Consider the following 22,668-nt stretch of genomic DNA (forward strand, 5'->3'; position numbering starts at 1 on the left):
CCACTACCTATTGATGATAGCTTTCCTGATGAACAATTAAATGTCATAAATGCTTCTCGTACTGCTCCATGGTATGCTGATTATGCTAATTATATTGTTGCTAAATTTATACCACCTAGTTTCACATACCACCAAAAGAAAAAGTTCTTCTATGAGTTGAGACATTACTTTTGGGATGACCCACATCTTTATAAAGAAGGAGTAGATGGTATTATTAGACGTTGTGTACCTGAGCATGAACATGAACAGATCCTACGCAAGTGTCACTCCGAAGCCTATGGAGGACACCATGCTGGAGATAGAACTGCACACATGGTATTGCAATCTGGTTTTTATTGGCCTACTCTCTTCAAGGATGCCCGTAAGTTTGTCTTGTCTTGTGATGAATGTCAAAGAGTTGGTAATATTAGTAGACGTAAAGAAATGCCTATGAATTATTCACTTGTTATCGAACCATTTGATGTTTGGGGCTTTGATTATATGGGACCTTTTCCTTCCTCTAATGGGTATACACATATTTTAGTTGCTGTTGATTACATTACTAAGTGGGTAGAAGCTATTCCAACTAGTAGTGCTGATCATAACACCTCTATTAAGATGCTTAAAGAAGTTATTTTCTGAGGTTTGGAGTCCCTAGATATTTAATGACTGATGGTGGTTCACACTTTATTCATGGTGCCTTTCGTAAAGTGCTTGCTAAGTATGATGTTGAAAGGACCGAGAAGAGGTGTCTAGAGGGGGGGTGATTAGACACTAAGTACCAAAAGTTGCAGTTTTTAACTTCTTTAGGTCGAAGTGGAGTTTAGGCACAAGTTTAACAAACACAATACATATCAAGCAAGGATGCAAAGAGTATATGAGCAGCGGAAAGTAAAGCTTGCAACTTGCGAGAATGTAAAGGGAAGGGTTTGGAAGATTCGAACGCAATTGGAGACATGGATGTTTTTGTCATGGTTCCGATATGTGGTGCAATCGTACATCCACGTTGATGGAGACTTCAACCCACGAAGGGTAACGGTTGCACGAGTCCATGGAGGGCTCCACCCACGAAGGGTCCACGAAGAAGCAACCTTGTCTATCCCACCATGGCCATCTCCCACGAAGGACTTGCCTCAATAGCGGTAGATCTTCACGAAGTAGGCGATCTCCTTGCCCTTACAAACACCTTGGTTCAACTCCATAATCTTGTCGGAGGCTCCCAAGTGACACCTAGCCAATCTAGGAGACACCACTCTCCAAGAAGTAACAAATGGTGTGTTGATGATGAACTCCTTGCTCTTGTGCTTCAAATGATAGTCTCCCCAACACTCAACTCTCTCTCACAGGATTTGGATTTTGTGGAAAGAAGATTTGAGTGTAAAGCAACTTGGGGAAGGCTAGAGATCAAGATTCATATGGTAGATGAGGGAGTCCTGGATTAGGGGGTCTCCGGACAGCCGAACTATATCCTTTGGCCGGACTGTTAGACTATGAAGATACAGGATTGAAGACTTCGTCTCGTGTCCGGATGGGACTCTACTTGGCATGGAAGGCAAGCTAGGCAATATGGATATGTACATCTCCTCCTTTTTAACTGACCTTGTGTAACCCTAGCCCCCTCCGATGTCTATATAAACCGGAGGGTTTTAGTCCGTAGGACAACATACAATCATACCATAGGCTAGCTTCTAGGGTTTAGTCTCTCCGATCTCGTGGTAGATCAACTCTTGTAATACTCATATCATCAAGAATAAATCAAGCAGGACGTAGGGTTTTACCTCCATCAAGAGGGCCCGGACCTGGGTAAAACACCGTGTCCCCTGCCTCCTGTTACCATCCGCCTTAGACGCACAGTTCGGGACCCCCTACCCGAGATCCACCGGTTTTGACACCGACATTGGTGCTTTCATTGAGAGTTCCTCTTTGTCGTCGCCGTTAGGCTTGATGGCTCCTACGATCATCGATAGCGATGCAGTCCAGGGTGAGACTTTTCTCCCCGGAAAGATCTTTGTGTTCGGTGGCTTCGCACTGCGGGCAAACTCGCTTGGCCATCTAGAGCAGATCGAAAGTTACGCCCCTGGCCACCAGGTCAGGTTTGGAAGCTTAAACTACATGGCCAACATCCGCGGAGACTTGATCTTCGACGGATTCGAGCCCCTGCCTTGTGCGCCGCGCAGTCATGATGAGTACGATTTAGCTCTATCATCGGACCGTATCTCGCACCGGCAGCCGCTCCGAGCCTCAATTCGGAGCCAGTTGCGCCATCCATGGATGGGTGGATAGACCCCGTCACGGAGGCCATACCCTCAGTGGCGGTCGAGCCGAATATCGACCTTACCCTTCATGAGAGCCGTGTTACCAAAATGCCGGATCCTTCTCCGGCCACGGACTCCAAACCGCCTGCGCCCGTTCCTATCGAATCCGATTGGGCGCCGATCATGGAGTTTACCTCCGCGGATATTTTTCAGCACTCGCCTTTCGGCGACATACTGAACTCATTAAGGTCTCTATCCTTGTCAGGAGGATCTTGGCCGAACTACGTCCGGTAGGATTGGGATGCGGATGACGAAGACTTTCACCGCCCACCCACCACCCACTTAGTAGCCACTGTCGATGACTTAACCGACATGCTCGACTTCGACTCCGAAGACATCGATGGTATGGACGACGATGTGGGAGTCGAAGAGGAATCACTGCCCAGAGGGCACTGGACAGCCATCTCATCATACGATATATACATGGTGGACACACCCAAAGAAGGCAATGGCAACGAGACAACGGAGGATGACCCCTCCAAGAAGCAACCCAAGTGCCGGCATCAGCGGCGCCGCTCTAAGTCCCGCCAAGGCAAAAGTGGTGATACCGGCACCGGAGATAATAGCACTCCAGATAGTGCCGAAGACAACAACAATCCCCTCCAGCAAGATTTAGAGCAGGAGGATGGAGGTGCCAGCTCTCCTAAGAGAGCGGCAGATGGAGAGGCGGAGGATGATAATTACATGCCTCCCTCCGAAGACGAGGCAAGCCTCGGCGATGACGAATTTGCCGTGCCAGAGGATCCCGTCGAAGAAGAGCGCTTCAAGCGCAGGCTTATAGCCACGGCAAATAGCCTTAAGAAAAAGCAGCAGCAGCTTCAAGCTAATCAAGATCTGCTAGGTGACAGATGGACTGAAGTCCTGGCGGCCAAGGAGTATAAACTCGAACGCCCTCCAAGAGTTACCCAAAGTGCAGGTTGCTACCCCGACTGGAGGATGAAGCACCGAAACCTACATCCTCGGCGTATGACGCGGCTGATCGGCCACCTCATGGCCGTGACAGAGAGACCTTCCAGCCAAAGGCTCAGCCCGCACCCCGACGTCATTCAAATAAAAAGGCAGGGGGAAATACGCCAGACTTGCGAGATGTATTGGAGGACAAAGCAAAACATGCAAGATCGATCTATGGATCACGAGGGCGCGCCACTATGCAAGACGATAATCGTCACGTCAGATACAGTAAAAGTAAGTCCGGCCGGGCCGAACACAGTGGGAAGACTCATTCGAGCTGTGTCGCGATATAGCCCAGTACAGAGGCGCCGCACACCCCTTATGCTTCATAGACGAAGTGATGGATCATCAAATCCCAGAGGGTTTCAAACCCGTAAATATAGAATCATACGACGGCACAACAGATCCTGTGGTGTGGATCGAGGATTTCCTCCTGCACATTCACATGGCCCGCGGTGATGACCTACACGCCATCAAATACCTCCCACTCAAACTCAAAGGACCAGCTCGGCATTGGCTCAACAGCTTGCCAGCAAAGTCCATTGGCTGTTGGGAAGATCTGGAAGCCACATTCCTCGACAACTTTCAGGGCACTTATGTGCGACCACCAGATGCCGATGACTTGAGCCACATAATTCAACAGCCAGAGGAATCGGCGAGGCAATTCTGGACACGGTTCCTAACAAAGAAAAATCAAATCATCGACTGTCCGGATGCAGAGGCCCTAGCAGCTTTCAAGCACAACATCCGCGACGAGTGGCTAGCCCGACACCTTGGTCAGGAAAAGCCGAAATCTATGGCAGCCCTCATGACACTCATGACCCGCTTTTGTGCGGGAGAAGACAGCTGGCTGGCTCGCAGTAATAACATATCAAAGAACCATGGTACTTCGGATACCAAGGACGGAATGGCAGGTCACGTCGCAACAAACATAAGCGCCACATTAATAGTGACAATTCTGAGGATACAACAGTCAATGCCGGATTCAAAGGCTCTAAACCCGGTCAGCGGAAAAAGGCATTCAAAAGAAGCACTCCGGGCCCGTCCAGTTTGGACCGTATACTCGATCGCTCATGTGAAATACACGGCACTTCCCGACAAGCCAGCCAACCAAACCAACAGGGACTGTTGGGTGTTCAAGCAGGCCGACAACTTAAATGCCGAAAACAAAGATAAGGGGTCACATAGCAATGACGAAGAGGAGCCCCGGCAGCCGAACATCGGAGGACAGAAGAGGTTCCCCCCACAAGTGCGGACGGTGAACATGATATACGCAACCCACATCCCCAAGAGGGAGCGGAAGCGTGCACTCAGGGACGTATATGCGTTGGAGCCAGTCGCCCCAAAGTTCAACCCATGGTCTTCCTGTCTGATCACCTTCGATCGCAGGGACCACCCCACTAGTATCCGTCATGGCGGATTCGCCGCGTTGGTCCTCGACCCAATCATTGACGGATTTCGCCTCACTCGAGTCCTAATGGAAGGCGACAGCAGCCTGAACCTGCTTTATCAGGACATAGTGCGCAAAATGGGTATAGACCCCTCAAGGATCAAACCCACTAAAACGACCTTTAAAGGTGTCATACCAGGTGTAGAGGCCCATTGCACAGGCTCAGTCACACTGGAAGTGGTCTTCGGATCTCGGGATAACTTCCAAAGCGAACAGTTAATCTTCGACATAGTCCCGTTCCGCAGTAGCTACCATGCACTGCTCGGGCGAACCGCATTTGCAAGATTCAACGCGGTACCGCATTATGCATATCTCAAGCTCAAGATGCCAGGACCTTGGGGGGGTCATCACAGTCAATGGAAACACAGAGCGCTCTCTCCGCACGAAGGAGCACACTGCGGCCCTCGCAGCAGAAGCGCAAAGCAGCCTCTTAAGGCAATCCACTAGTTTCGCGATTAAGGACCCGAACAACTTCAAGCGCGTCCGGAGTAATTGGCAACTGGACCGCCTGGCACGTCCCAAGCTCGCATAGCAATGCGGCCCCCAACCCGGCCCCAGCCAAACGGCGAAAGCCGTGCCATGCGTACATAATTAAGCATTAAAAATACCATGGGCACAAGCGGGGAGGGGGCACGACGGCGGCACACCCATGTCGCGGCTTAAACCGCACTAGGGGCTTCCCACTTTGTTATTTTTCTCTTTCAGGATTTAATCTCTGGAGACCCTGTCTGGCAGCGTGATTGTCAAACACATGATGCAGCAACCAAGGAGGCGGAAAGCTACGTCACACCACGGAACTCCCAGGTGGATTATGATAACGAGCGAAATATTTGTTTTAATACTATTCCTCAGCTTGCCCTTGGAAGGGACATGTTAAACAATCCTACTTTTTGCTTATCGCACTACTTGTATCATTTTGCTTTAACGCACCTTTTTGAATAAAAAATGCATAGCATTAAGACTATTATTGCATTCTTCTTTTTTATATATATATGTTCATTCATGACATCCAGCACCCGTACACTCTGGTACGGCCAATACGCTAGGGGCTTAAGCACACCCATAATACGGCGTGAGAAGTCCGAACACTTTCGACAGTGCGGCACCCCGAACTTATAGCATTATATGCATCAGCTCCGAATCATGTCTTGGGTCAATAGTTGGGTTTGCCTGGCTCCCATGCTTTGGTACCTTACGTTTCGCTATATCGGCTAAGGTAGCACTAGGAGAACTACTGTGATCGTGCCCCGGTTCTGCTGGGCTAAGCACCTCAGTAGAGAAAGCTAAAACTGACTGTCGTGATAAGGCGAGAGACTGGTCGCTGTTCGAGAGGTTTTCGAGTCCCTAAAGACTTATGCCGCTTAGAGCGAGGAGTCGGCCCTGTCTGGCTTAAGGCATGTATCGTGCCCCGAATTCGGCCTTCCGAATACTAGGGGCTTCGCCGAAATTTAAAATTATAGAATTCTATGGCTAAGTGAGAGTGATAACGCATTATAGTCTGATTGCCTTGTTCGTTGTGCTGAGCACCTCCCTCAAAGGACCCAACAATGGGAACAAGAGTGCTCAGGTTTATCCCGAACATCCCAACACTCGTGGCATGGGGGCAGAAGCCGACGACTAGCCATCTCTCAGATTTGATAAACAGCCGAACAGAAGGTAATATTTTAAATTCAAACAAGTGTTGCATGGCGCATATGAACAAGTTTTCATAAATACAGGATTGTATGAGCGAGTTTACTTGAATATTATATCTTTCGTACACTCGTCCGCTATGAGACGAGCGCCCTTCAGGACACCTTCATAGTACATCTCGGGGTGGCGATGCTCCTTGCCCTATGGCGGCCCTTCCTTCACCAGCTTCACAGCGTCCATCTTGGCCCATTGCACCTTCACACGGGCGAAAGCCCGGCATGCACCTTCGATGCAGACGGACCGCTTGATGACTTCAAGCCGTGGGCAGGCATCCACAAGCCGCCTCACCAGGCCGAAGTAGCTGTTGGGAAGGGCATCGCCAGGCCACATCCGGACTATAAAGCCCTTCATGGCCTATTCGGCCGCCTTGTGCAGCTGGACCAGTTGCTTCAGCTGGTCGCTCAGAGGCATTGGGTGTTCGGTCCAAGTATACTGAGACTAGAACAGCTTCTCCGTTGAGCTTCCCTCCTCGGCCTGGTAAAACTATGCGGCATCCGATACGCTGCGGGGCAAATCTGCGAATGCTCCTGGAGAGCTCCGGATTCGGGTAAGTAACAAGTAATTCACTTTCACATGCTTGCTTTGCATATAGAATGCCTTACCCGCCGCTATCTTCTTCATCACATCAATCTCCTGGAGGGCCATTTGGGCTTCGGCCTTGGCACTCTTTGCGCTCTCGAGGGCCGCGGCAAGCTCGGACTCTCGTGTCTTCAAGTCAAGCTCCAACGCCTCGTGCTTCGTCACGAGAGCGTGGAGCTCTTGCTGCACCTCGCCCACCCGAGCCTCATGCCTCTCCCGCTTGGTGTGCTCCTTGGCCGCTTTGTTTTCGGCCTCGGATAGCGCTTGCTTCAGTGTCGCCACCTCGGTCGTGGCCCCTAGCAAATTTACGATGATCCTCTCATTTTGCAATCGCATTCTTTTTGTACATATCCATGGACTAGGTACTACTTACCTTTGTTCTCCTTGAGCTGCCTCTTGGCAAGGCCGAGCTCGTCCTTGGACCCTTTAAGGTCCTCCTTCAGTGCGGCGACCTCTGCAGTCAGTGTGGCAGAGGCCAACATCGAAGCCAGCATACGCATATAGACATACTTATATTAGACTCCTGCGATATTGTTTGATCCTCTATTCGGCTTTTCTTTTTGAACACCGAACAGAGCATCAGGGGCTACTATCTATGCAGTAATATTTTTCCTATATTTCAAAACCTTACCTCAAAGCCTGTTAGAAGGCTGGCACAGGCTTCAGTCAGTCCGCTCTTGGCGGACTGAACCTTCTGGACCACCGCACTCATAATAGTGCGGTGCTCTTCGTTGATGGAAGCGCTGCGAAGCGCTCCCAGCAGATTGTCCGGTGCCTCTGGATGGACAGAGATCACCGGCACAGGCGTCTTGCCCCTTTTGGAAGGAGGCCGCCTGCCTGAGTCCGGAACCATTGGAGGTTCCGGCGCGGTGTTCGGCTGAGGGCCGAACTCGGAGCCCTTGGGAGCCTTGCTCCCTCTGCTCCCAGAATCCGGGAGGTCGCCTCGAGGCGCCTCCGGGACTGTCTCCCCTCGACTCAGTGCCTCTTGAGACAATACCTCGGCGTTGTCCGTAGGGCTAGGGGAGGTGGCGGTCGGAAGTGGATCACTATCCATATCCGACGAGCCTAGGGAGCCGTCCGATGATACGTCGATACGGGCTCGTGGCGGTCTACATAATCATAATTCGGTGTTAGGAGAAGCGGTGCGACAAAGGTATGCTATGAATTACTCTGGCATCCGAATACTTACGACTTCGCTACGGGCTTGGCCCTGAGCAGCCACTCGTCTTCGCCTTCGGTGACAGTGGTGGAGTAGTCCAGAAGGAGGGTCCTTCCCTTCTTGGACCCTTCGCCCCTCCGGTTGGGGCGGCCTTCCTTTTCTTGTCCCCCCCAACTGGAGGGGGAGCATCTTCATCCTCCTCCTCGTCTTCGGGGGAGGAGTGCGTCGCGGAGTTGTCGGACGACAAATCTGATAACACCTGGAGTCGGGAACCCTTTCGGGTTCCCTTGGCCTTCTTGGTCTTCTCCAGCACCTTGTAAGGAGCCGGAGTCAGCATCTCCGTCAGGAGAGCTTCCGCAGTGTCTTCGGGGAGAGGGGCCGGACAGTTAATCTGCCCCGACGTCTCCACCCAGTCCTGTCAAAGGCATGGAGATCAGACCCCACACATGATTAAGCTAGGGGAAATAAAATATCCTACCGGATGTATGGAACTCACCGAATGCGCTCGGCGCTTCGTGCTTAGCCCGCGGTCCTCGATGAGGGAGGGAGGGACCTCGGCGCCCTTGAAAAGCACCTTCCAGACATCCTTGTGCATCGTGTTGAAGAGCTCGCTCAGAGTCTGGTGCTGGGCCAGGTCAAACTCCCACAAGTTGAAATCCCGTTGTTGACACCGGAGGATCCAGCAGATGAGCATGACCTGGACTATGTTGACAAGTTTGAGCTTCTTGCTTGCCATATTCTGGATACATTTCTAGAGTCCGTCCAGCTCCACCGATGAACCCCAGGACAGACACTTCTATTTCCAGGAGGTGAGCCGCATGGGGATTCCGGATCGAAACTTGGGGGCAGCCACCCATTTGGCGTCGCGCGGCTCGGTGATGTAGAACCACGCCGATTGCCATCCCTTTATGGTCTCCACGAAGGAGCCTTCAAGCCATATAACGTTGGGCATCTTGCCCACCATGGCTCCGCCGCATTCTGCTTGTTGGCTGCCCACTACCTTCGGCTTGATATTGAAGGTCTTTAACCACAGGTCGAAGTGGGGCCGGATGCGGAGGAAAGCCTCACACATGATGATGAACGCCGAAATGTTGAGGATGAAGTTTGGGGCCAGGTCATGGAAGTATAGCCCATAGTAAAACATGAGACCACGGACGAATGGATGGAGGGGAAACCCCAGTCCGCGGAGGATGTGGTGGAGGAAAACTACCCTCTCATGAGGTTCAGGGGTAGGAACGATCTGCCCCGCAGCGGGCAGCTGATGCGTGATATTAGCGGCCAAGTGTCCGGCTCCGCGCAGCTTCTTGATGTGTCCCACCATAACAGAGGAAGCCATCCATTTGCCTCCCGCTCCGGACATGATTTGAGAAGGTTGAGGGGAAGGATGTGGACTTGGGCGTTGAAGCTCGAGTGCGCAAGAGTGGATGAGCAAGGAGGAAGAAGGCGTGGGTAGAAAAGGTTAAACCTTGTCCCTTTATAAGGGCGGCCGAAACTATGCACTCCCACTAGCCTGGTAAAACTCGCTTATCCCCCAAGCGCCGTAATCGATGGCGCGGTTGGGTTACCCACGCCCGTATTGATGAGGATCCCATAATAAGGGGGACATGATCTCTGCTTTGACAAGACGTGTCAAAAAACTGCCTGGCGTTATGTGCGAGGCTAGTTAACAGAAACGGTTCGAATAATTACCGGGCCATGGCATAATGTCATGTTGCCAAAACAAGTTAGCAGATTAGATTTGTGGAAATATCATTCTCTCTACGGTGGCATGTGGAACTTGTTTTGCAGGGTCGGACACTATCCTTGTATTCAAATTCTTCCCTGATGTATTCGGAGGAGGAACCCGCCTTGCAATGCCGAAGACAATACAGCGCGCCGGACTCATCGTCATTGAAGCCTGGTTCAGGGGCTACTAAGGGAGTCCTGGATTAGGGGGTCTCCGGACAGCCGGACTATATCCTTTGGTCGGACTGTTAGACTATTAAGATACGGGATTGAAGACTTCGTCTCGTGTCCGGATGGGACTCTACTTGGCGTGGAAGGCAAGCTAGGCAATACGGATATGTACATCTCCTCCTTTGTAACCGACCTTGTGTAACCCTAGCCCCCTCCGGTGTCTATATAAACCGGAGAGTTTTAGTCCGTAGGAAAACATACAATCATACCATAGGCTAGCTTCTAGGGTTTAGCCTCTCCGATCTCGTGGTAGATCAACTCTTGTAATACTCATATCATCAAGAATAAATCAAGCAGGATGTAGGGTTTTATATCCATCAGGAAGGCCCGAACCTGGGTAAAACCCTGTGTCCCCTGCTCCTGTTACCATCGCCTTAGATGCATAGTTCGGGACCCCCTACCCGAGATCCGCCTATTTTGACACCGAGAATAGGAATGGTATATCTTGGTCTCAACACAAGTGTAGGTGGTTCTCTCTCAGAAAAAGTAAGTTGGAAGTGTAGGTTCGTTCTGATGGCTCTCTCCACTAATGAAGAGGTGGTGGAGGGCTATATATAGCCTCCACACAAAATCTAACCGTTACACATAACTTCCCAAACTCGATGGGACCGAATGGTTAAACTCGGTCGGACCGATTCAGCAAAGCTAGTGACCGTTAGGGTTTTCGGTGGGACCGACATGAAACTTGGTAGGACCGATATGATTAGGGTTAGGGCATAACGTAATCTTGGTGAGACCGATTACACAAACTCGGTGAGACCAATTTGGTAATAAGCTAACTAGAGAGTTGGTCAGGTAAACTCGGTGGGACCGATCGCTCATTTCGGTGAGACCGAAACGTTACAAAGGGAAAACAGAGAGTTTACATTGCAATCTCGATGGGACCAATCGCAAGTTTCGGTGAGACCGAAAGTATTGCAATAGGCAACAGAGAGTTTGCAATCCTATCTCGGTGAGACCGAGATCCCTATCGGCGAGACCTAGGGTTTGTGGCAGTGGCTATGACATTTGAAACTCGATGGCGCCGGATAGGAAGAATCCGTGGGGCCGAGTTTGACTTTTGGTTTAGGTCATATGTGGATGTGAGAAAGTAGTTGAGGGCTTTGGAGCATATCACTAAGCATTTGAGCAAGAGCCTCATTAAGCAACACCTCATCCCTCCTTGATAGTATTGGCTTTTCCTATAGACTCAATGTGATCTTGGATCACTAAAATAGAAAATGTAGAGTCTTGAGCTTTGAGCTTGAGCCAATCCTTTGTCCTTAGCATCTTGAAGGGGTTTCACATCCTCTAGTCCATGCCACTTCACTGTTGAACTTATCTAAAACATACTAGATAAAAATGTTAGTCCAACAAGAAATATGTTGACATTAATTACCAAAACCACCTAGGGAGCACTTGTTCTTTCAATCTCCCCCTTTTTTGTAATTGATGACAACATACATCAAAGCTTTAGATCAAGATATTAAGAGTAGTAAGTAAAGCTTTGGGAAGACATGTAACTTGCATAGGCTCCCCCTACATGTATGCAATCATGTGAATATGGACTATAGGAGCATGTGAATGCATAAACATGACAGAGTATGCAATGTGTTACATGTATCTTGGCTATATGCATCAAAGAAAATGATGGAAATATGAGAAATGTACCTTCATGCTCATGAGTCCTTGTCGCAAACAATATGTACATCAGCAAGAAATTCTCATTCACATGACTGTGATGCATATACTTACCTTGTGGTCTTGAGTTGGCTTAGGATGGGATGAACCTGCTGGCCAGAGCAAACAAGAGAGACCACAAGAGTACCAAGACTGGGATGACATGTAGAGTGAGTACTAAGTACCACATTGGATAAAGACATGTCCCCAAAGGTAAAGATATGCAATAAATTCAAGGATTTCCTTCCCTTAGATGTCTTGCTCCCCCTGAATCTAACATGGGATATTGGGAGAAGATAGGGAACAAAAAAAATCAGAGCTCAAAGGAAATAAATAGAGCTAATGCAATCGAGTAAATATGAACATGTCTTTCCCCTCTTGAAGACATGTGACTTCTCTCCTCTTGAACACCAAGCATCTGGTGTCTCTTTCTTCCCTTGAGTATTCTCTCCCCCTATAGATATGATTAAGCTTTGATGTGATGACCTCTCTCTCCCCCTTTGACATCAATTTCCAAGAAGGGTTCTTCTGGATTTTTGTCATGATGGGTTTGGTCCTTGAGTCACAGAACAAAGCAGCAAGTTGAGTAGGATGCTGGTCGAGGACAAGATTCATTGAGTGAAGCTGGATCAAAAAGAATTCAGAAACAAGTGGCAAGATGTTTTTCCTGCAGTGAAATCGGTAGCACCGAGTTTGGTGCGTCGGTGGCACCGAGAGGGTTCGGTTGGACCGAAGTAAACATCCCGGTGTGACCGAGTTCATCGCGGAGAAAACACTTGTCACCTCAGCTCACTATACAAGTAAGATATCACAAGGATTTGCAAGGAATTTAATGCAGAAAATGCAGGACAGAAAATAAAATAGAAGAAACTAAAAATAATCTAGATGAAGTTTTTCTTGAAGAGGGAAACAAATATGCATGAGACAAATGCAAGAGCACAGAAAGGAACACAAGAGAACTTCATCTAGAATTGGGCGGTGACAAAGTCACCTATGTTAGAGTATATTGACTTAGGAGGCAAGTGAGATCACTTGATCTTTGGTCATACTCATCGTTTAAGCTCAAAATGGGGTTACCATTTTTCGTTAAATCATCTTGATGTATTCACATCTTGTTGAGTTGCTTTATCCCATGACTTGGAGCAAAGCTTCTCTAAGATGGAATAACATACCTTGGGTGGTGGTGTTGATCATGATCATGTAGTTGAACTTGTGTGGGTTGCTCAAGGTTGATGTAGCTCATCAAGGGTTGAGAGCATCACTTGAAGTTTGGGTTCATCTACCTACATGGGTTAGTTTTTGCAAGGAAGAGCACTTGTGTATCCAAAATGACAATCATGATAGAATTTGTCAAAGGATATGTTTGAATGGTTGCGTGCTTCCTTGTCTTCATCCACCATTGTGTAGCGACTTGGTGATATAGAAATTGCTCAAGATGTGAGTGAGTTGCAATCTCATAGATTTCGATTCAACTAATTACCTACACGGGTTAGATAGCATGCAAGGTGCAAATATATCCAAGACATAAGATAGTCAACATAAGAGAAATATCAAGGATTAGTCATAGGCTCATGCCTTGCATGTATTAAATGGAGTTCCTACTCCAAGTTTGAAGCATCAATAATGTTCAATTCACCTCTTAACCTGCAAAACACTTTCTCATCAAGTGGTCTGGTAAATATATCCGCCAATTGCTTATCGGTGCGAATATGCTTAAGATTAATGTCCCCTTTGGCAACATGATCTTGAATGAAATGATGACGAACTTCAATATGCTTAGTTCGAGAATGTTGTACGGGATTGTGAGCAATTTTAATAGCATTTTCATTGTCACATAGCAATGGAACATGTTTCACATATATCCCATAATCTTTAAGAGTTTGGGTCATCCAAAGTAACTGAGCACAACATGATCCAGGGGCAATGTATTCGCTTCGGCGGTGGATAAGGATACCGAGTTTTGTTTCTTGGAAGACCAAGAGACAAGAGATTTACCAAGAAATTGGCAAGTACCCTAAGTGGACTTTCTATCAACCTTGTCACCTGCATAGTCCGAGTCGGAGTAGCCAACAAGATCAAAGGAGGCCCTCTTTGGATACCAAATGCCAAAATTTGGTGTATGGATTAAGTATCTCACTATCCTTTTCACGGCCTTAAGATGACATTCTTTGGGAGCGGTTTGATATCGTGCACACATGCACACACTTAGCATAATGTCGGGGCATGAAGCACATAGATATAACAATGAACCAATCATAGAGCGATAAACCTTTTGATCAACCGGTTCACCATCTTTGGTTAAATCAAGATGTCCACTAGTAGGCATGGGTGTAGTCATACCTTTGCATTCTTGCATATTGAACTTCTTGAATAAGTCCTTGGTGTACTTCGTTTGAGATACAAAGGTGCCTTCCTTAGTTTGCTTGATTTGCAAACCGAGAAAGAATTTGAGTTCACTCATCATCGACATCTCAAACTTCTCCGACATTAGCTTTCCAAACTTTTCACTAAAATGAGGGTTAGTTGATCCAAATATAATATCATCAACATAAATTTGGCACACAAAAGTTCTCCATTAACTCTTTTAGTAAAAAGAGTAGAATCTATTTTTCCAATTTCAAAGCCCTTTCCAATAAGAAACTTGGTCAAGCATTTATACCATGCTCTAGGAGCTTGTTTAAGACCATAAAGAGCTTTGTGAAGTTTGTAAACATGATTAGGTTTCTTAGGATTGACAAATCCGGGAGGTTGCTTAACATAAACGTCCTCCTCTATTTTACCATTCAGAAAAGCACTTTTAATGTCCATTTGGTACAAGGTGATATCATGATGATTAGCATAGGCAAGTAAGATGCGAATGGACTCAAGTCTAGCAACGGGGGCATATGTCTCACCATATTCCATACCTTCGACTTGAGTGTAGCCTTGGGTGACTAGGCGTGCTTTGTTGCGGACGACTTGACCATCTTCATCTTGCTTGTTGCGAAACACCCATTTGGTACCAATGATGTTGTGGTTGTTGTCGGGCTTTTCAAACAATGTACACACTTGATTTCTCTCAAAGTTGTGTAGCTCTTCATGCATAGCGTTTATCCAATCTGGATCTTCCAATGCTTCTTCAACCTTCATAGAACTACAAAAAAAGACACATCCGTGACATTTTGGGCCGAACGAAATTTTTTCTGTCAAACATATGACACTTCTATGACGATAATTGTGACAAAACCTGGTATCATCCTAGATGTGGTGGGCTCCTACTTCTATGATAAAAAATCATGACAGAAAATGGGCTTTTCGTCCTGGGCGGGCCGGAGACGCAGCTGCATGACATTCTTTGGGCCGTCCATGATGGAAAAAACCGTGGTAGAAGCGAGGGCGAGGAAAATTTCAGGGAGTTCCTGGTTACGGTGGGAAGTCGGGAGCCGAGCGATGCGCGTTTCTCTCATACACGTACGTGTGTGTGTGCGAGGCGTTGGCTCTAACTGAACCCGAGCGAGGCGTTGGGCTCTAACTGAACCCGAGCGATTGCACTGCAGGCTACGCGTTACTGAACCCGAGCGATCGATCGATGGCTGTTAACTGAACCCGATCGAGCGATTCCTTCGCTACTGCTACTAACTGAAGCCGGTCGATGCTGCCTCTGGATGAACAGTGAGCGTTGCGGGGGGGTGGATGAACAGTTCCCGGTGGGGGTGGACGGACAGGACCCCGATCGATCGAGCCGGTTGGGGCTGGATGAACAGGACCCCGTGGAGGGCTGTATGAATAGGACCACCCCGTGGAGGGAAGGATGAACAGTAGACGATGGAGGGCAGGATGAACAGTAGATGGTGGAGGGCAGGATGAACAGTAGCCCGTGGAGGGGTGGTTGAACAGGAGCCCGTGGAGAGGGCTGGTTGAACAGTAGCCGGTGGAGTAGCGCGCGGTGGAGGCTCGATGAACAGGAGCCCGTGGATGAACAGTCGCAGGTGGAGGCTGGAGGAGGTCGACGGTGGATGAACAGTAGCTCGCGGAGGCTGGAGGGGGTCGACGGTGGAGATGAAGAGTATCCCGTGGAGTCCCGTTTTGCGGTACGCCACACCCCTCCCGATGAACAGGACCCCCGTTTCGACCGTACACTACTAGGGAAAAGCCTATACATAGAATTTTACCAGTAGCGCTGTACAAAATCAAGCACTGCTGCTACAGTGAGCGTTGCGGGGGGTGGGGGGTGGGGTTGGATGAACAGTTTCCAGTGGGGGTGGATGAACAGGACCCCGTGGTGTTGCCTCTGGATGAACAGGACCCCGATCGATCGAGCCGGTTGGGGCTGGATGAACAGGACCCCGTGGAGGGCTAGATGAACAGGACCACCCCGTGGAGGGCAGGATGAACAGTAGATGGTGGAGGGCAGGATGAACAGTAGCCTGTGGAGGGGTGGTTGAACAGGAGCCGTGGAGAGGGCTGGTTGAATAGTAGCCGGTGGAGTAGCGCACGGTGATGGCTGGATGAACAGGAGCCCGTGGATGAACAGTCGCAGGTGGAGGCTGGAGGAGGTCGACGGTGGATGAACAATAGCTCGTGGAGGCTGGAGGGGGTCGACGGTGGAGATGAACAGTATCCCGTGGAGTCCCGTTTTGCGGTACGCCACACCCCTCCTGATGAACAGGACCCTCGTATCGACCGTAGAGCTCCAAGACAAGTCCGTTTCGTCCATTTTGCGGTACGCCACACCCCTCCTGATCAACAGGACCCCCGTTTCGATTGTAGGAGGTCCGTTTCCTCCGTTTTGCAGTACGCCAGACCCCTCCCGATGAACATGATCTCGTTTCGAACGTGGCCGGTTGAACACAAGGCCGTTTCCTCCGTTTTGCGGTATGCCAGGCCTCGTTTCCATCGCCTGTTCCGTCCAAGCCCTCCCGATGAACACGACCACGCATTCCCTTCCGACCCAGCCGGTTGGCTCCCACGCGTTCTGTTGCCTCCCCATGAACACGACGCATTCCGTTATCTCCCCATGAACACGACGACAACGCTGTTTCTCCGTTCCGACCCAGCCATGTACACGAGCCCTGGCCGTACGTATGCGCGAGTAGGCGTTCGAGACCCCGCCCATATGTACACATACGTGGCCGTATTTTCTTTCTTGCACCCTGGCCACCTCTACTACGACACGTGCGCGCCTCTACATCGACCGGTATATATGTACGTACACATTCGCGACCAGAATGACAACGCTATGTATGCTTCGAATAGGTGGGTCCCGACTGTCAGGCACTTCCTTGCGTGCGAAGATGTAGTTGGTGGGTCCCAGCAGTCAGGGGGGTGAAATACGGTGGCCCGTTCGGTGGGTCCTGCTGTCAGGTGGAGGAATAATTATTTTGCATGTAATAAGGAGGCACTTCCTTGCTGCGGCCGTGGACCCAACTGTCAGCCTCTCCACGTATAGTCCATGTCCGATGGAAGCCGTTCCTTGACCACGTTGACCACGCCGCGCCGAGAGCACCAGGGCAGTGGACGACGGCGAGGCCTAGGAAGGGGACGACGCGGAGCCGGGGAAGACGCGGCAGTGGATGCCCACGCGTAGAGGAGTACGAGGGTTCACTGGTTTGCTGCGGTGTGAGGCTGCCGTCGCCGCAGAATAACATGGGGTGTGGGTGAGTAGAGGGATGGCCTGGCCAGCGGTGGGAGTAGTAGGGGGCAGTGAGGCCTCCGCCGCATCGCAGCCGGCCACGGGAGGCAGGAGCATGAGGCACGACCGGCGCTGGTTTGGGCGGCTGGAGCAAGAAGACCAGAGGTTGAAGAAGCACTAGGGCCGTTGGATGGACATCGTACGGTCACTAGAGCTAGAATCGTGCATATTGACTAAGTTGACAAAGCCCTCCGTCCCCGTCAACTTAGTAGGCCCACAAGTCAGCCTGCCACTATACTAGGTCCCACCTAACAGGTGGAGTATTCATTTTTTTGTGCGTAATAAGGAGGCACTTCCTTGCGTGCAAAGATATAGCTGGTGGGTCCAAGCTGTCAGCGGTGGTAACATTTTTTTCGCGAAATACAGAGGCCCTTTCGGTGGGTCGCCGATGTCAGGTGGAGGAATCATTATTTTGCGCGTAATAAGGAGGCATTTCCTTGCATGCGGTCGTGGACCCAGCTGTCGGCCTCTCCATGTAAAGTCCACTTCAGATGCATGTCGGTCGTTGACCACGTTGACCAGGCCGCGCCGAGAGCACCAGGGCGGTGGACGACGGCGAGGCCTAGGAAGGGGACGACATGGAGGCAGGGAAGTCTCGGCAGTTGTTTCCCACGCGAAGGGGAGTACGCCTGTACGAGGGTTTACTGGTTCATCTGCCGTCGCCGGAGAATAACAGCAGGTGTGGGTGAGTAGAGGGATGGCTAGGCCAGCGATGGGAGTACGGTCGGGCGGCGAGGCCTGCGCGGCAGCACAGCCGGCCGCGAGGAGGAGGGAGCAGGCAGTCCCGCCGGCGCTTGTTTGAGCGGCTGGAGTAGGAAGAGCAGAGATTGAAGAAGCACGACGGCCGTTGGATGGACATCCAACAGTCAATGCTTGTGCGTCAACCTTTTTTTTAGGAAAGTCTCAAATCTGTGGAAAACAGCATACAGCCCATCTGCCATTATTTCTAATAATTTACAACCCATTTGCTAATTCTTAAGGATTTTTTGGAGCCCATATTCTTTTTGTTAGCATTACAGCCCATATTGTGGCAACGGTTAAAAAATTATACAAAATTTTGCATATTTCGGTGCGGTCCGAATTGTTTTTAATCCTGAAATTTCGACTCACATTCAAACTGATTTTAAAAATAAATGTGTATCAATATAAAATCCAACAAATTCTCCATGCATAAAAATTAATGTAATTTAAAATCTTGAAATGAAAAAAAGATATTTGAAACTAATTGCCGGTTTGATGTGTTTTAAAAATGTACAACCCATTTCTCATTACTGATGGGCCATTTTCTCGGCCAGCCGAATGAAAGCTCTCCTCGTCTTGAAAGATTTGCAGCCCAACAGGCCTGACAAAGCGACTTGGCAAATCACAAAAAAACTGGGTTGTGGCCATGGACCCAGCTGTCAGCCTCTCCACGTATAGTACTCTTCCGATGGAAGTCGTTCCTTGACCACGTTGACAACGCCGCGCGGAGAGCACCATGGCAGTGGATGACGGCGAGGACTAGGAAGGGGACGATGCGGCAGCGGAAGCCCGCGCGGAGAGGACTATGAGGGTTCACTGGTTCGGCTGCGGTGTGAGGCTGTTGTCTCCGCAGGGCCTGGCCAGCGGTGGGAATAGTAGGGGGCAGCGAGGCCTCTGCGGCAGTACAGCCGACCACGGGAGGCAGGAGCATGCGACACGACCGGCGCTGCTTTGGGCGGCTGGAGCAAGAAGACCAGAGGTTGAAGAAGCTCTACGGCCGTTGGATGGACATCGTACGGTCACTAGAGCTAGAATCGTTCATATTGACTAAGTTGACAAAGCCCTTCGTCCCCGTCAACTTAGTAGGCCCACAAGTCAGCCTCCCAGCAAGGTGGGTCCCAGCTAGCCGGGGGAGTATTCATTTTTTGTGCGTAATAAGGAAGCACTTCCGGTGGGTCCGAGCTGACAGCGGGGGGAACGTTTTTTCGCGAAATACGGTGGCCCGTCCGGTGGGTCCCAGCAGTCAGGGGGAAACAATTTTTTTCGCAAAGTACTAGTGGCCCGTCCGGTGGGTCCCTGCTGTCAGGTGGAGGAATAATTATTTTCCGTGTAACAAGGAGGCACTTCCTTGCGGCTGCCGTGGACCCAGCTGTCAGCCTCTCCACGCATAGTACTCTTCCGATGGAAGTCGGTCGTTGACCACATTGACCTCGCTGCGCTGACAGCACCACGATGGTGGACGACGGCCAGGCCTAGGAAGGGGACGACACAGAGCCGTGCAACACGCGGCAGTGGACGATGCCCATGCAGAGAGGAGTACGAGCGTTCACTGGTTCGGCTGCGGTGTGAGGCTGCCGTCGCCGCAGAATAACAGGGGGTGTGGGTGAGTGGAGGGATGGCATGGCCAGTGGTGGGAGTAGTATGGGGGCGGTGAGGCCTCCGCGGTAGCACAGCCGGCCACGGGAGGCAGGAGCAGGCGGCACGACCGGCACTGCTTTGGGCGGCTAGGGTAAGAATACCAGAGGTTGAAGAAGCACTATGGCCGTTGGATGGACATCATACGGTCACTGGAGTATTGACTAAGTTGACAAAGCTCTCCGTCCTTGTCAACTTAGTAGGCCCACAAGTCAGCCCAACAATATGGTGGGTCCTAGCTAGTAGGGGGTATTCATTTTTTTGGGCGTAATAAGGAGGCACTTCCTTGCGTGCGAAGATATAGCTGGTGGGTCCGACCTGTCAGCGGGGGGAACGTTTTTTTCGTGAAATACAGAGGCCCTTCCTATGGGTCCTAGCCGTCAGGTGGAGGAATCATTATTTTGCGCATAATAAGGAGGCATTTCCTTGCGTGCGGCCGTGGACCCAGCTGTCAGCCTCTCCACGTACAGTCCACTTCCGATGGATGTCGTTCATTGAGCACGTTGACCAGGCTGCACCGAGAGCACCAGGGCGGTGGACGACAGCGAGGCCTAGGAAGGGAACGACACGGAGCCAGGGAATACTCGGCAGTTGTTTCCCACGCGGAGGAGTACGAGGGTTTACTGGTTCGTCTGTCGTCGCCGGAGAATAACAACATGTGTGGGTGAGTAGAGGGATGGCTAGGCCAACGATGGGAGTACGGTGGGGCCATGAGGCCTGCGCGGTAGCATAGCCGGCCGCGGGAGGAGGGAGCAGGCAGTCCCGCCGGCGCTTGTTTGAGCGGCTTGAGCATGAAGAGCAGAGATTGAAGAAGCACGACAGTCATTGGATGGACATCCAACAGTCACTGCTCTCGTGTGTTGACTAAGTTGACAGGACGTTGCGTGTGCGTCAACCTTTTTTTAATGAAAGCATACGCGTCAACCTGTAGTGGACGCACAAGTCAGCCTCAAATCTGTGGAAAACAGCATACAACCCATCTGCCATTATTTCTAATAATGTACAACCCATTGGCTAATTCTTAAGAAATTTTTTGGAGCCCATCTTCTTTTTGTTAGCATCACACCCCGTATTGTGGCCACGGTTAAAAAGTATACGAAATTTTGCATATTTCGGTGCGGTCAACTATTTTTAATCCAGAAATATCGATTCACATTCAAACTATTTTGAAAAATAATTTATATAAATATAAAATCCAAATAGTTGTCCACGCATAAAAATCAATGGAATTTAAGATCTTGTAATGAAAAAAAATTGAAACTAATTCCTGCTTTGATGTGTTTTAAAAATGTACAGCCCATTTCTGGGCAAACCGAATGAAACTCTCCTCGTCTTGAAAGATTTGCAGCCCAGCAGGGCCGATAAAGCAAGTAGGCCTTGTTTGGGTATTTCTTTAAAAAAATAGAACTGGGCTAGCCATTTTTAGCAAGAAAAAAAACACAACTGGGCTCATGATGTGGTAAACATAAATAAAACCCTGGCTAGACGGGCCACAGCCCCCGCATAGCCCCGTTGTTACCCTGATCCGTCGCTAAAACTAGTATAAATAACAACTGCTTGTTCCTCAAAAAAACTGCGCGACTTGCTGGGTCCCTGGTGTCAGCCGCTCGTAGTGTAATTCTCTCATTTATTGACTATGTTGACAACGTGAGCCCCATATGTCCAACCATTAGGAGGAACCATATTTTTGGGCTTGTACTATAGAGGCACTTGCTTGCGTACCGCCATGACGCTGGTGGGTCCCTACTGTCATCCTCTCCACGTACAGTCATCTGCTTGTTCCTCTCGGCTGTTGACGACGTTGACAACGCAATGGGGCGGCGCACCGCGCACGGCGAGCGAACCAAGGCCGCAAGGCGGAGGACGACGGCGAGGCCTCGGACGGAACGAACAGGAGCCGTTGAAGATGCGCCAGTCTAGTCTTAGGCAGAGGGGAGTACGAGGGTTGACTGGTTCGGGCACAGGTGTGTGTTGGGGCTGACGTCGCCGGAGAATAACAAGACGTGTGGGGGAATAAGGGAGGGACTGGCCAACATTGGAGGGTACGTATGGTAGGGCGGTGGAGGCGCAGCCAGCCATGGGAGGCGGGAGCAAGCGGAGCCGACGAGGTGGTTTGGTTTGGGCGATTGGAGGAAGAAGAAGACAAGAGATAGAAGATACACGACAGATGTTGGATGTCAATCCAATGGCTGGTAGGCAGAATCGTTTGTTGACTGGCTAGTAAGTCGACACCACCTTGGATAGGCTATTTCCTCACGGGTCCCAAATGTCAGAATCCAAATCTGTCACGGTCATTGAGGGAGTCCTGGATTAGGGGGTCTCCGGACAGCCGGACTATCTCCATTGGCCGGACTGTTAGACTATGAAGATACAAGATTGAAGACTTTGTCTCGTGTGTGGGTGTGATTCTACTTGGCGTGGAAGGCAAGCTAGGTGATACGGATATGGATATCTCCTCCTTTGTAACCGACCTTGTGTAACCCTAACCCTCTCCGGTGTCTATATAAACCGAAGGGTTTTAGTCCGTAGGGGACAACAACCACAACATACAATCATACCATAGGCTAGCTTCTAGGGTTTAGCCTCTCTGATCTCGTGGCAGATCTACTCTTGTACTACCCATATCATCAATCTTAATCAAGCAGGACGTAGGGTTTTACCTCCATCAAGAGGGCCCGAACCTGGGTAAAACATTGTGTCCCCTGCCTCCTGTTACCATCCAGCCTAGACGCACAGTTCGGGACCCCTAACCGAGATCCACCGGTTTTGACACCGACATTGGTGCTTTCATTGAGAGTTCCTCTGTGTCGTCGTCGTTAGGCTCGATGGCTCCTCCGATCATCAACAACGATGCGGTCCAGGGTGAGACCTTTCTCCCCGG

Source organism: Triticum urartu, chromosome 3A, assembly GCF_056163025.1.
Source record: "Triticum urartu cultivar PI428250 chromosome 3A, HENAU_Tu73, whole genome shotgun sequence".
Taxonomy (NCBI): domain Eukaryota; kingdom Viridiplantae; phylum Streptophyta; class Magnoliopsida; order Poales; family Poaceae; genus Triticum; species Triticum urartu.